The 14,792-nt window shown below is 43.0% G+C and overlaps 1 long non-coding RNA gene across 1 annotated transcript; it reads left to right on the top strand.

Moving 5' to 3' along the window:
- The first annotated feature begins 14,092 nt into the window (after positions 1 to 14,092).
- Positions 14,093 to 14,585, top strand: LOC307154591. Its single transcript, XR_013820395.1, has 3 exons — positions 14,093 to 14,164; positions 14,313 to 14,358; positions 14,525 to 14,585. It is a non-coding gene; the product is annotated as an uncharacterized lncRNA (long non-coding RNA).
- Positions 14,586 to 14,792: the final 207 nt, after the last annotated feature.

Raw genomic sequence — 14,792 nt, 5'->3', positions numbered from 1 at the left:
AGAAAAAGCCTTTTCAGCGGGACGAGCCATTGCATCTGAAGCCACTGGCCGTGCCGCCTTCAGTCGCCGTTCCTGCTGCGCTATCCGGCACATTATATCCTTTTCACTGCTAGTGTGTGTTCGCGCCGCGACTCATACTCTCTCTACTAAAAGAGCCGAGCGTCTTTTTCAAGATGTCTTGTACCTTCTGTGGCTCGTGCCGAGCCCCACTCAGTGACAGGGACCGCCATGTAATCTGCGTTTCCTGCCTGGGTGAGGATCATGCAGCTCTCGCGCTCGCTGACGGCGGATACCCTCACTGCGAGCTATTGCCCATGGCGCCCACTGCCATGCAGGTGGCTACAGGTTTCTACGGTCTTGGAGGCCATGAAAGGTGCCCCATTCGAGCCAATCCAATCAATAGATATCAAACACTTGTCTTTTAAGACAGTGTTTCTTCTGGCTCTCGCTTCAGTAAAGCGTATAGGGGACTTACAAGCGCTCTCAGTGAGCGCGGCATGTATGGAGTTTGGGCCAAATGACTCGAAAGTCATACTCAAACCGAGGCACGGGTACGTTCCTAAATCCCTCAACACACTGTTCAGGTCTCAGGTGATTTCCCTGTCGGCCCTGCCGGTCTCTAACGAGGAGAAGGACGCCAGCTTCCTTTGCCCGGTCAGGGCATTTAGGGCTTATGTGTCTCGCTCGACTGTCTTCAGACAGACAGAGCAGCTCTTTGTCTCGTTCAACGGACGTTCTAAGGGACTAGCCGTGTCGAAACAGAGCCTATCCAGATGGATAGTTGATGCTATAGCGCTGGCTTACACTTCTAAGGGCTTGCAGTGCCCGTTAGGTGTCAGAGAGCACTCCACAAGAGGCATGGCCTCGTCGTGGGCTTGGTCTAGTGGGATTGCCTTGCAAGATATCTGTATGGCGGCAGACTGGGCCTCTCCGTCTACATTTATAAGGTTTTATAACCTAGAGGTTCCCGCTTTGCAGGCTAAGCTGCTTTCGGTCTAATAAATCGGTATTGTCTGCCCTGATGCTTTCGGCCCAGAATACTGAAACTGCTTGAGCAACGCTCGCTGATCTATCATGCAGCTCTGTGGGCAGTGTGTAAGACCCACAATATTCATCAGACCAGGCCGAGTTTTTTCGCCCTGGCTGTGTGGAACACTATCAATATAATTGCTCCTTATAGGATGCAATTTATTACAGGAATGATGCTATTCTAGCCCCTCTTCCTGGACTCTCTGTGAGTCCCTGATGATCATGTACTATATGAGCCCCGGGCACCTGCCCTTGGGACTTTGGTATTGGATCTCAGCATGCACAGCGTTTTACACTGTGTTCCCCATAGCGTAAGATATTACGCAGTATGAGAGACCCTCTCGTAAGAGAACGTACTCGGTTACTAACGTAACCTCGGTTCTCTCTAGAAGAGGGAATGAGTACTGCGTATCTTTGCCGTGCCTGCAACACGCTCTGGTTCGCTCCGGCGATGAAAAACCAGATTACCAGCCTGTCGAAGCTATGTTTATAGACCTAGGCCACGCCTTGTCTGCTTGCTGCCGCAACGCGTTTTACATTATTCCAAAATTAAGGATAATTTTTGGCTTCAGTATCTCGCGGAAAAGAGATTTCCCCATAGCGTAAGATATTACGCAGTACTCATTCCCTCTTCTAGAGAGAACCGAGGTTACGTTAGTAACCGAGTACGATTTATTTGGTAGGTAGCCATGTAATAAGCGGGATAATGTAAAGCGAGGCGGTTGATATAGCGAATACAATTCAAGACCGACCCCTCCACTTGCATCAGTGTCCTGATCAGAATAAAGTGCAACCTCTTGTGTACTTGAGAACTGTTTTTTTTTTTTTTAAATCTAGTGCTCCAAATAAATTAAAATATTTGCATTATATCCGGTGTCTGAAGATCAAGATCCCAGTCATTGAAAAGTGATGTGTCATGTTTCTGAAGAAAGTAAGATTTCTGTCTGATGGGGACAGTGGATCTCTGGCAATACACCACTCCATCCTCTGGGTCAGCATCATCATTTTGTTTATGGAAAAGTTGCTCAACTCCCTGCAAAATGAGAAAGGAGAAGTATTATACTAATCTAACAATACAAACTGCACATAACAAATTGAAGACTTAAACTATTCATTTTAAACAAATTAACCCTTTCATGCATGAATTATGATAACTTCAGTCAGGATTTTTGTTTTGTGTTTTTGTCTATGTGTTTTTATTGCTCTTAGGGCATGAAAAACAAGAATTGATTGTTATTTTATTTTTTTTACAAATTTTTCAAAGAGATCTTCAGATGTCCACTTGAGTGGACAGCATGCGGTTATGGTTTAAACTGAAGATATACTGTATTAAATATAAGACAATAATCAAACAGATAAAGTATGTGAATTTAACAAACTAATCAATGCAATTATATCAAATAATGTGAAAACTATAAAATATATACAAAAAATATAAATGCAAAATATTGCAATGGCTTCATACAACTTCATACAAGTTGCACTTCGCGTATCTTTGATATCAGAACATGAGGACGTGATTTCATCAGAATTTTCAACAGCCTGTCAAGGTACAACTGTGGAAACCACTCAGATGCTCCTTCCAGTGCACCAGAGTATGGATATTTACCCTTATTAGCTGATAATTCTGATTATGTTCAAGATGGACATGCACATTTCTATCATAGCCCTCCTCTGAGAAAACCTAGCGATACGTTTTTTCAATCTCATCTGAAATGATCAGTGTTGGGGGTAACGCATTACAAGTAACATGCATAACCCATTCAGATTACTTTTTTTATGTTACAAGTAAAGTAATGTGTTACAAGTAACATGCATTACCTAATCAGATTACTTTTTGATCTAACAAATAATTAACTACAAGTAATGTGCATTACCTAATCAGATTACTTTTTGATGTAACGAGTAAAGAAACACATTACAAGTAACATGCATTACGTAATCAGATTACTTTTTGATGTTATGAGTAAAAAAACGCATTACAATAACATGCATTACGAAATCAGATTACTTTTTGATCTAACAAGTAAAGTAATGCATTACAAGTGTCATACATTATGTAATCACATGACTTTTTTCGATGTAAATGAAAATTACATTCTAATAATACAAATACATTTATTTACAGTAGAAAAAGTCAATGCATATTAAGTTTAAGTTTTAAATTTCAAAAACAATATTCACATTATAATTATGAATTGTAGCTGAAATATAGCAATTGATGCATGACGTCCACTACAGTGGACATGTGATAAATCAGAGTTTTCTCTCAATCTAAAATCAAAACTTGGAAAATTTTACTGTGATATGACTCATTAGATATTGCTTGATGCTGCAATATTTTTTTTACCTACAAGAGTCTCCTAGGATAGAAGGAATGGGTGGATATTCCGGAGCAACTTGGCATGTCTGACTGACCCTTGGCCATCTTGGTTTTGAGGGGGAAAAAAATCGAAACACAACGGCTTGCCACTTGGTTGCAATTTATAGGATGATGCACCAGGGTCCAATGAAGAGATTGATGTGCAACTTTGCCATAAAAACCCGTGCAAATTCAAGAAAATGCTTTTTTAATAGCGGTCCACTGTGACCACTATGCGTGAAAGGGTTAATTTATCGATTAGCCTGTTTGAAAAGGATTTTCAGGCTGCTAAATAAAACTAGATAAAAGTTATTAAAAATGCTACACATGATACAAATTTTATTATTAATTACTGAACCTCCTTATGTTCTTAAGTTCTGTACCTATGAAAAAGCTAACATTATTTAATAGAAGAAAAACTGTGTAATTGTATGCAGATAAGGTTGTGTAATGATTGGGCTAAATAAAGTCAACACTGCTGTATAATGTTGTGGGCTGTCAATGAGCTATAAAATATCTCTCCACCTTTTAACAAAAACAAATGACTGACTTTCCGCAAGTCTCCAGCATCTCCATTATCCTGATAATGACGATTGATGATAATGATTATAATATTCGTCTGTGCTATTTCTCGGAACTCATCTCAACCATGTAGTGTAGCAGTAGATAAATACAGATAAAATTAAAAGACAAAACTCCTAACTTTATATCACTAAAATGAAATAGGTAGTCGCTTACAGATGCTCACATGTAAACACTGATGTCTTCACTTCCAGGTTAAGAATCTGTCAATCAAAAACTCAGTAGCCAATGAGAATGTCACAGGTCGGGGTGGGCCAAGCCAGACTGCGCCCACCCCTAGACCACTGTCACCCAGAGGAGCGTATCAAGGAGGAGGCAAGAGGCAGGAGTAAAAGGAATGGCAACTTTATTTTATATTAAAAAGCAATTAAGAAATCCTAATCTAAAGTTCCTTGTCCTCTTCTTCCCAGGGACCCGGAGCAGCACCGCCGCGGGTATAGACCGGCGAGTATCTCAGGTGAGTATCACAGGTGAGTAAGGATATCGAGGCTCACTTCCTTCACAGACTGGTGTCAGACTCCCAGTGGGAGAGCGTTGGACAGGTGCGTATCACAAGTGAGTAGAGAGAACGGGGATCACTTCCTTCACAGGTGAATGTCAGACTTACGGTGGAAGGGCGTTCGACAGGTAAGTGTCACGGGTGAGTAGAGGGATCACGGCTCACTTCCTCACAAACTGGTGTCAGACTCCCAGTGGGAGAGCGTTGGACAGGTACGTATCACAAGTGAGTAGAGAGAACGGGGATCACTTCCTTCACAGGTGAATGTCAGACTTACGGTGGAAGGGCGTTCGACAGGTAAGTGTCACAGGTGAGTAGAGGGATCACGGCTCACTTCCTCCACAGACTGGTGCCAGACTCCCGGTGGGAGAGCGTTGGACAGGTACGTATCACAAGTGAGTAGAGAACGGGGATCACTTCCTTCACAGGTGAATGTCAGACTTACGGTGGAAGGGCGTTCGACAGGTAAGTGTCACAGGTGAGTAGAGGGATCACGGCTCACTTCCTCCACAGACTGGTGCCAGACTCCCGGTGGGAGAGCAGTAGACAGGTGAGTATCACAGGTGAGTAGAGGGTTCAAGGTGCACTTCCTTTCCAGACTTATGCCAGACTCGCAGTGGGAGAGCAGTAGACAGGTGAGTATCACAGGTGAGTAGAGGGTTCGAGGTGCACTTCCTTTCCAGACTGGTGCCAGACTCGCAGTGGGAGAGCCGTAGACAGGTGAGTATCACAGGGGACAGAATCGACTTCAACAGCAATACGCAGTTCTCACATGGGTTGCAGGGGACAGATAACTTCACACCATGCAGGTGGGCTTCAGGGCTGCAGCAGACTCAAAGTCGCAGACAGAGCGGGGTTTCTCTAGAACAGACAGAATCAACTTCAACAGCAGTACACAGCTCTCACGTGGATTGCAGGGGACAGATAACTTCACCCCATGCAGGTAGGCTTAGGACTGCAGCAGACTCGAGTCGCAGGCTGAGCGGGGCTTCTCCAGGACAGACAGAATCAACTTCAACAGCAATACAGTGCTCACGTGGGTTGCAGGGGACGGATAACTTCACCCCATGCAGTTGGGCTTCAGGGCTGCAGCAGACTCAAAGTCAACAGACAGAGCGGGACTTCTCTAGAACAGACAGAATCAACTTCAACAGCAATACACAGCTCTCACGTGTGTTGCAGGGGACAGGTAACTTCACACCATGCAGTTGGGCTTCAGGGCTGCAGCAGACTCAAAGTCACAGACAGAGCGGGGCTTCTCTAGAACAGACAGAATCAACTTCAACAGCAATACACAGTTCTCACGTGGGTTGCAGGGGACAGCTAACTTCACACCATGCAGGTAGGCTTAGGACTGCAGCAGGCTCAAAGTCGCAGGCTGAGCGGGGCTTCTCTAGGACAGACAGAATCAACTTCAACAGCAATACACAGTTCTCACGTGGGTTGCAGGGGACAGCTAACTTCACACCATGCAGGTAGGCTTAGGACTGCAGCAGGCTCAAAGTCGCAGGCTGAGCGGGGCTTCTCTAGGACAGACAGAATCAACTTCAACAGCAATACACAGTTCTCAAATGGGGTGATGTTGTCTCGCAGAGGTTCTTCTTTCTAGACACCGCACGTAGATGTAAGCAATCTCACTCAGCTCTCACGGTAAATAGTAGACCCCCAGGACACATGGGCGGTTGCACAGCAATAAAAGATATTCTTCCACACACACACACTGCAATCCAACTCTAAGCATGCAATCCTGAGGGGAAACGTCAATTTAAACACTGCAACTTCACTCTTCTAGGGTGCATAAGGCCAGCACTCACCCGCAAGTCCTGGTCTACCGCACTGATGATCGCCAGGGGCGGACAGAACACTCGAGAGATTTTTCCTCACGGTCACAGACGGACTTCACTTCGCTGAACTCCAATCGGGGAGAGGAGGTGAGAGATCGACAAAGAATCAATATTTCACTCGGTGAAAGGTGTACACATGCTCCAAACACTTCAATCCAATACCCAATTTAGTGGAGAACACATGCAATTATGAGATTCAGTTTGTTAACTACTCATCTCTCTCTTCTCCAGCTCAGTCAGCGCATTTCATTCCTCTGGGCCGTCCTCGCGTCCTCTCAAACAACGCTCCTCTTCCTTCAAGACAACCCCTCAACTGCAGTGCCCGTAACCAATTCCCCACGAGAGAGAAACCACCAACGATCGGGGGAGGACGATCCAGATCAACAGGGCAGAAGAACAACACAGCACCACAACATGGCACAGCACACCACACCCAGCCTTCTCCTCCTCGTGTGTTTTATCCTCTCAAAAAGCGGGAGTGGCCTCAATCAGACGCTCAGAGTGAAGTCCCTACACCTGTCGCCAATCTGCCGATTAGTTGTCATGACGACAAACACTCATACAGATCTGGAGCTGTTTGTCACCCCGTGACAAGAACACACCGCTGTTTGCCCCGCCCCCACGAGAGTTATGTGCCAGAATGGTGAACGAAAACTCAGGGAGCGTAAATGAAAACTTCAGAAGCGTAAATGAAAACTCTGGAAGCACATTTGTAAGTACAGATCAGCGAAAGAAAAAAAGAGAAAACAGTTAGTAAACATGCAGTGTATTAAAATCAAAGTCAAAAATTTTGCCTGCGATTTTTTTTTTTCTGGTTTCAAAGACATTTTTATTTATTTTTTTTCAAGTTTCAATTTATATTTTCATTAATTTCTTGAAAAGTTGCGTTCAATTTTAAAGGCACACAAATAACCCCAATCTGCTTGACGTCGGTTTCCCCGGCCAACAGCCATCCCAGGTCTGCTGAGCCATCACGAAGGGCCGGCCACTCTTGCCCAGTTCCATCAACCGGAACAGCAGGCGATATTGCGGTGATATTGCGATATATATACAAACACACTCACGAAATGAGTTACATCAGATTTCTAGTTCCCAGCATGATTTGCTTCCGCTTGTTAAAGGGGAGCAAATGTTAAAATTCAGTGTTATTTAATGTGTTTAGTTCAATATTAATATAGGAGGGAGATCAGGTTTTCTGGTATGTCTGAGTTTTTGGGGTTACCATTGTGCTGAAGAGTAGAGTTACCATTGTGGGGTTACCATTGTGCTGTGGTTCGGTTGATGATTGGCCAAACACCATTAAGACCATAAATACTATATTTTGTGCATTGATTGTGCATTCCTCAAAACAGTGATAGTCTCTTGGCTAGATTCTTAATCTCAGGCTTACTTGTGCTTTTATTAACTAGTTTGAAAATATGAAACATTTATAATGTAAATAATAAAAAAAATTATGTTTATACTGCATGAGTAAAAATATCTGCAATATATTACACATGCAGTACCATATCTGATCACATATATAATACACACAATATACTGTCACATATTTTTTAATATATGAAAAGCGGCAATTCCTTACGTATTATTCCATACATTAACATAATATATTATACTGTATATTTTCAAATATACTGTTAAACCATTTAATATACTGATCATTCATATACAGGGAAATACATTTTCTTTTTGTAAGGGTTGGCAGGGGCGTTTCTTCTTCCTTCCCGGGTTTCGGCGCCGGTGTAGCAAAGTTTGTTGGAAGAAGGAAGGCAGGAAGAAGACTAGGTCGACTGACTGAAGCTTGTGCTTTGATTAGTTTAAAAAAAAAAAAAAAGAGTGTTCTCTGCGCTTCCATAAAATTCTCAATAGATCAAAGTAGCATAAAGTCCGCTCTGGAACAAACAGCACACAAGTCCTCAGTCCACTCTCTCTCAGAATCTCCCAGTTTCCCAGTGGCTTTTATCTGTTTTCTCCATGCACATTAACACACACACACACACACGCAACAAATATAATATATTTGATGAAACGTTTCATGCAATGAGAATATGAAAAACTTAATGTGTAACAATGAGACAAAAACAACAAGACATTAAGCTGAAAAATAAGCCACTGTACATTTGTTGTAGGTGTTGATAATGACATCACTCAGAATGGCTCCTCCTCTTCCTCTGATCGTTCTTCTCATGATTCATGGTTAGTCAATGCAACACTTCAGAAACACTCAAGATGAATTTGATACTGCCATTTAATATGCACAAGCTGCTGCTAAATTGTTCAGGATCAATTCTGTGTTTCAGGGGTTTCTAGTGATGATTGGGGTGTGAGTTACAGTCCTTCACACATCTGTGCACTAAAGGACTCAACAGTGATAATGAGATGCACTTATACATACCCTACTAGATATAAGATCAAGAAAGTGTTCTGGACCAAACGCTTTGTAATAAAGGGTAAAGAGCCTCCAGATCTGTCTGAGGACCCTGAATACAGTCAGAGGCTTCAGTATCTGGGAGATAAACAGCAGAACTGCACCGAGATAAACAGCAGAACAATCCACTGAAGGATTCACACATGTACTATTTCAGATTCATCACTGATAAAGAATAATGGATTGGTAAACCAGGAGTGACTCTTACTGTCACAGGTGACTTTGGTGAGGTTTATCTCTTCTTCTGTGCATTATGTTGAATAATAATCAGTGTATGACAGCAGCACTAGATATGATGTGTAACGAATGGGCTAGAATCATGATCCTGTCTCTCCTTGCATACAATGCACCTTCCTCCTTGCTTTTACACTCTGAAACTCAGATTTGTAAATCAAGACTCGACAATCTAAATTACCAACATGGCTGGGATTAGATTGTTTTCTGACACCATTTACGACTCTGCAATCCTCTCCAGAGACAATCATATACTCCTTTCTCCTAGCTTTGCAAGCTTCAAGAGAATTCCAAACCCCCTCTCTCTCAGCCAGAGAGATAACGAAACTTTCTACGTGACATTCCAGACACACACAAACACACACAGAGACACACAGAGCATTCCACACACACACACACACACACACACACGGACTTTCCATGGACTTACTCATATACAGACATTTCCAAATGTTTGATATATTCGTGTGTTGCATTTTATATGACCATGTCAGATTGGAGTATCTACAATTTTATCGTGTGTTAATCGAACTTTAAATGCCTATAATCGTGTTTTTGATTGTAACTTTGTATCCTTAACTGTTTTATATTTCATTCTTGGTATCTGTTTAACCGTCTCGCTCTGACTGAACCAACCATATACAGGAGATTACAGTAAAATGTATTATTCTATGTGTACCATCTTTCTGGGTAGAAATGACGAATTCTAAATGCCGTCATAAAATATGTAGATGAACTGTACGACAGGACAAAGGAAACTTTTCCCGCTTCAGATTCTCAGACGGTCATTGGTTGTTCGTGCGAACAGAGGCGTGAACCCATCCTCTCCATAAGAGACTGACACGGAAAGTTTCTCCAGAGCACTTTTTCTGTGAGAGTTTTCCGGTTCCATGGCTCCTTAGGGAGCTCTTCTCCGTTTTTCTTTTCTTTTCTTTCTTCGTCTTTATTTTCGTCTCCGGACTTTTCCTACGTTCAGTGAAATGAACGTAATCGGCAACTTTAAAGAGACTCTTTGAACCTCCCGCGACCGCGATCGCCAGGAAGAGACGAGAAAGCAAGCCCCTCTCTTAAGGACACACACGTAAGACTCTGCTTGCCTCAGCAACACAAAGAGAACCATTTTGAAATTATTAGTTTTATGGAACTTTTAATGTGATTTTATTCCTTGGTGTCTCTCAAGGTTCATTTTGTCTGTGATTTTTGCCGTACTGTGATCTCTCTCTTATCACTCATCTTCTCGCACTCTCTCTCTCTCCCTCTCTCTCTCACCTCTCTCATTTTCTGATCTCTCTCTCTCATCATCTATTAATTCGTGTTTGTTTGGTAATGTTTTCGTTTGTTTGTTTCTGTTGTATATACATGTATTCTGTGTGTAACTGTAGTTCGATGTATTTGTCATGGTGTGACAAATAACAATTAGAAAAGAGATTAAAGCCCTTGTGAATGCAGTGTTATTTGGAGACCTCCTGTGGACACCCGTCTCATTGCACTGCGAATCTGTTGCTATGGCAGCGAGGCCAATTGCCTGATTGACAGCAGGTGTGGAGTAATTACAGAGAGCGTTGTGAGAGGAACACAGATTCAGATGGGGCTTTAAAAAGAGAGAGGAAACAGACTGTCGGTGTGGTTCTCCTCCCGTGAGCTACTGTGTTTGTCGGCGGGTTGTTTTGGATTTGAGGCTGGGCTGTGAAACAGGCGAAGATTGAAGCTGAGAAGTGGAAAGAAGAGAGTGAAGTATTTATCAACGAAAACCCAAGGAATATCGTCCGCAGTGGGGAAGACGTAAAGTGATGAGTATCGGATCCGTTGTTTATATGCACTAACACTGAAGTGGTGTTGAGAGTTTAGAAAGTGTGTGGCACGAGTGAACTAGTACACCGAGTGAATTGTTGATCTGTCTCCAACTTTTGTCCGCTCCTCGCTGAATGTGATGATCGCTGCACCCGTTTTCTGCTGTCTCTGGAGAGAAGTTGAGCCCTTGCGAGAGACGAGAGTCGATCTGGTGGGAGAAGGACCGGTGGGTGAGTGCTGGCCTGAATGCACGGTGTGCGAGTGGAATGCAGTGCCTGAAGTGACGATTCACACGGTTTGTGTTATGGAGTGAAGTTCATCGTGTGGAGAAGTAATAGTAGTCTGCTGTGCACTCTCTCCTTACAGTCTTTCACTCGCCATCTCCAAGGAAGGTTTTGATATATCAAGCGCCCAACTTACCATTTTGAGAGAGCCCAGCTCTGTTAATGCTGAATGTTTTATATGCTGTTGAACTGTTAAACCCTGCTACATTGTTACAGTGTACAGCTGAAGTGGAGTGACTCGCTTAAAGCATCCTTCCTGCCTGGTGGTCTCCACACGCTCCTATTGAAAGTCGCTGCCCTGTTCCGAATGAGAGAAGGTATTGCAGCTGAATGTTTCATCTACTGTTGAATGGTTAAATCTTGCTGCATTGTTACAGTGTACAGCTGAAGTGGAGTGTCTCGCTTAAAGCATTCTCCCCGCCTGGTGGTCTTCACACGCTCCTAACGAAGCCGCTGCCCTGTTCAGAATGTGAGAAGGTATTGCAGCTGAATGTTCATCTACGGTTGAACTGTTAAACCCTGCTACATTGTTATAGCGTACAGCTGAAGCGGAGCGTCTCGCTTAAAGTGTCCTTCCTGCCTGGTGGTCTCCACACGCTCCTATTGAAAGTCGCTGCCCTGTTCAGAATGAGAGAAGGTATTGCAGCTGAATGTTTCATCTACTGTTGAATGGTTAAATCCTGTTGCATTGTTACAGTGTACAGCTGAAGTGGAGTGACTCGCTTAAAGCATCCTTCCTGCCTGGTGGTCTCCACACGCTCCTATTGAAAGCCGCTGCCCTGTTTAGAACGAGAGAAGGTATTGCAGCTGAATGTTTCATATGCTGTTGAATAGTTAAACCCTGCTACCTGGTTATAGCGCACAGCCGAGGTGGAGTGTCTCGCTCAAAGTGTCCTCCCCGCCTGGTGGTCTTCATACGCCCCATCGAAAGCTTCTGCCCTGTTCAGAACGGGAGAAGGTATTGCAGCTGAATGTTTCATATGCTGTTGAATAGTTAAATCCTGCTACCTGGTTACAGCGCACAGCCGAAGTGGAGTCTCGCTCAAAGTGTCCTCCCCGCCTGGTGGTCTTCATACGCCCCATCGAAAGCAGGCCTCCGCCCTGTTCAGAGAAAGAGAAGGTATCACTGTTGAGCGCTTGTATACCGCTGAACCGTTGAAGTCTGTTGTATTGTTGCAGTACACCGCCGAAGGGGAGCGTCTCGCTCAAAGTGTTCTTCTGCCTGGTGGCCCTTCATGCCTACGTTGCAAGCCGCTGCCCCTGTTGAGAAGGAAAAGGAATAGCTGCGGCACGTGTCTCGATCGAAGTGTCTTCCTGTTGTCCAAGGTTCCCTCACGTCTCGGCTAAAGGCCCCCGTTCAAACTGGTTTGGCATAAAGGACACTTACCGGGATATACTCACCTGTTTCCCCTCCTGGCCCGGTCCGCTCGCCATCTGTGTCCCTGTGCTTCGTCCGAGTCTGAGGCAACCGCTCCCGGAGTACTTACCTGGGTCCAGTCCGAATGGGGTCCGTATAACCACGACTTCCTCTTGAGGCCTGTAAAGAGTACTTACCCTGTGACCGACCTAGACGGTGCGAGTCTCCTTCTGATCCCTCTCCAATGAGCTGCAGGGCCGCCACGATCGTTCTCCCCTCTACGGTCCAGGGGGCCATCGAATTCCCTCTGGTGACAAGAAAGAAGATTTTAATTAGGATTCTTCAAATTACTGCTTTTAACTTAAAGAAAACTGTTATTCCTTTATTTCCTTGTCTGTTTGGTCCTTGACACGTTCCTCGAGGTGGTACCCGGTTTCCAGGGGTGGGTGCAGTCTGGCTTGGCCCACCCCGACCTGTGACATATTATTAGTTCAATTATTAAAATCCAATATATCCTCGATTGATTCTGTCTGCTCACATTACGGAAAGTCCCTGATTTGTTGATCCTAGCTACAAAGCTTTACGATTTGTTACTATTTCAGTAACCTAAATTTTATAAGGACAGGAGAATAATTTTCATGGCCAGAAACTAATTTTCCTGGAATTATAAGAAGTGATAACTTTATTGAGAAGTTGATAAGTTAATCTTACGGCCGTTTGTTGGACAAACAGATTGTTCGATAACTAAATTAATTCCATTGAAAGTTATCTCATACTGATCTGTAATAAGACTAACGATATATTAATGACGAACCATAACCTGTTGTGGTAATCATTCATATATACAATCAATCTATTTTCAGCTTCGATAATTTAATGTAACTGTAATATGCGATATATATTAATCATATTCCTGATTGATTATTAAAATTCCATATATCATTTGAGCTAATGTTAATGCAGTATTAATGTGGTTACAATGTGTGTGTTGTGTTCAGATCTTCAGGTGGAGTCTCCTGAGAGAGTGACAGAGGGAGATTCAGTCACTCTGAGATGTAAAAGCAGCTGCGCTCTGACTGACAGAGCAACATTCATCTGGTACAGAAACTCACAGCCATTAACTGAGAGAAGAGACAGAAACAATGAACTCCTGCTGCAGTCAGTCAGAAGAGAGGATTCAGGCAGATATAGCTGTGCTGTAGACGGACACACTCACATCTCTCCTGCTGTTCAGCTCAATGTCATGTGTGAGTGCAGATTCATTAGTTATTTTTAAGATTAGGAGATCGTGTTTGAATTAGATGATTTAAGGTTTTAATTTTTGTCTGTTTTAGACCCTCCAAAGAGCGTCTCAGTGTTGATGAGTGGATCTGCTGTAATAGACGAGGGAGATTCAGTGACTCTGAACTGCATCAGTGACTCAAACCCTCCTGCTCTGAACTTCAGCTGGTTTAAGGAGAATGAACCCTCAGCTGTTGGATCTGGACAGAGTTTCAGTGCACTACAGAGTGGACGCTTCTACTGTCAGGCTCACAATCAACATGGATCTCAGAGATCAGACGCTGTGACTGTCACTGTTAAAGGTAGAGCGGCTCATATACTTACATTACTCTTTCTATAGTGACTCAAATTAATCAGTTCAGACGTTTTACTTTTTTTTTTTTTTTCTCAGTTGCAGGACGTCTGGTGATATTATACATATCCATTGGAGGGGTTTGTGGAGCTGCAGTGATCATTACGATGTTAGTGATTTGGTAAGATGTGTGTCTGTGGTACTCTCTCGTGTGTGTGTGAATGACTGAGTTAGAAAGTTGTGAATTCAGTGAGATGTGAAGAACTAAATGATTAAACATCAAATAAATTCTGATTGGTTGTAATTGTGTCAAATCACTGTCTTTAAAGGGGAACCAGGAGGATGAAAAAGAGAAATGACACACAGGAGTCTCAGGTGAGAATAATTATCAGAAGTTTACTGATCAGGGAAATTATTTTGTATCTAAAAGATTGAAAGTCTGAATGTAGCAGTGACTTTTTCTAGTGAGTTCTTTGTAGACATTATTTATTTTCTCTCTATTCTGTTTTTTTTTTTTTTTTTTTTTTTTTTAATGGCAAAGATGAATCATTCCAGACCTGATCATGACAAACACAAATATTATGATATTGAATTGAGTGATGCTGAGTATGATAATGTAACGGTAAGTGTTGTAAGTGTTTCCTACAGAAGACTAAACTCTCTTCACCTTTAGCCAAAAGGAATTAAACGCTCAATGTCAGTGTGGAAATATCTATATTGACTAAGTATGTGACCCTGCCTGTGAAAACCCAGCTAAAGTCATTTTTTTGTGATTCAGTGTTTTTTACATAAAATCATCCTACACAATG

The sequence above is a fragment of the Squalius cephalus genome (assembly GCF_949319135.1).
Source record: "Squalius cephalus genome assembly, chromosome: 2".
Classification (NCBI taxonomy): Eukaryota; Metazoa; Chordata; class Actinopteri; order Cypriniformes; family Leuciscidae; genus Squalius; species Squalius cephalus.
This window is presented reverse-complemented; position numbering and strand designations above follow the sequence as displayed.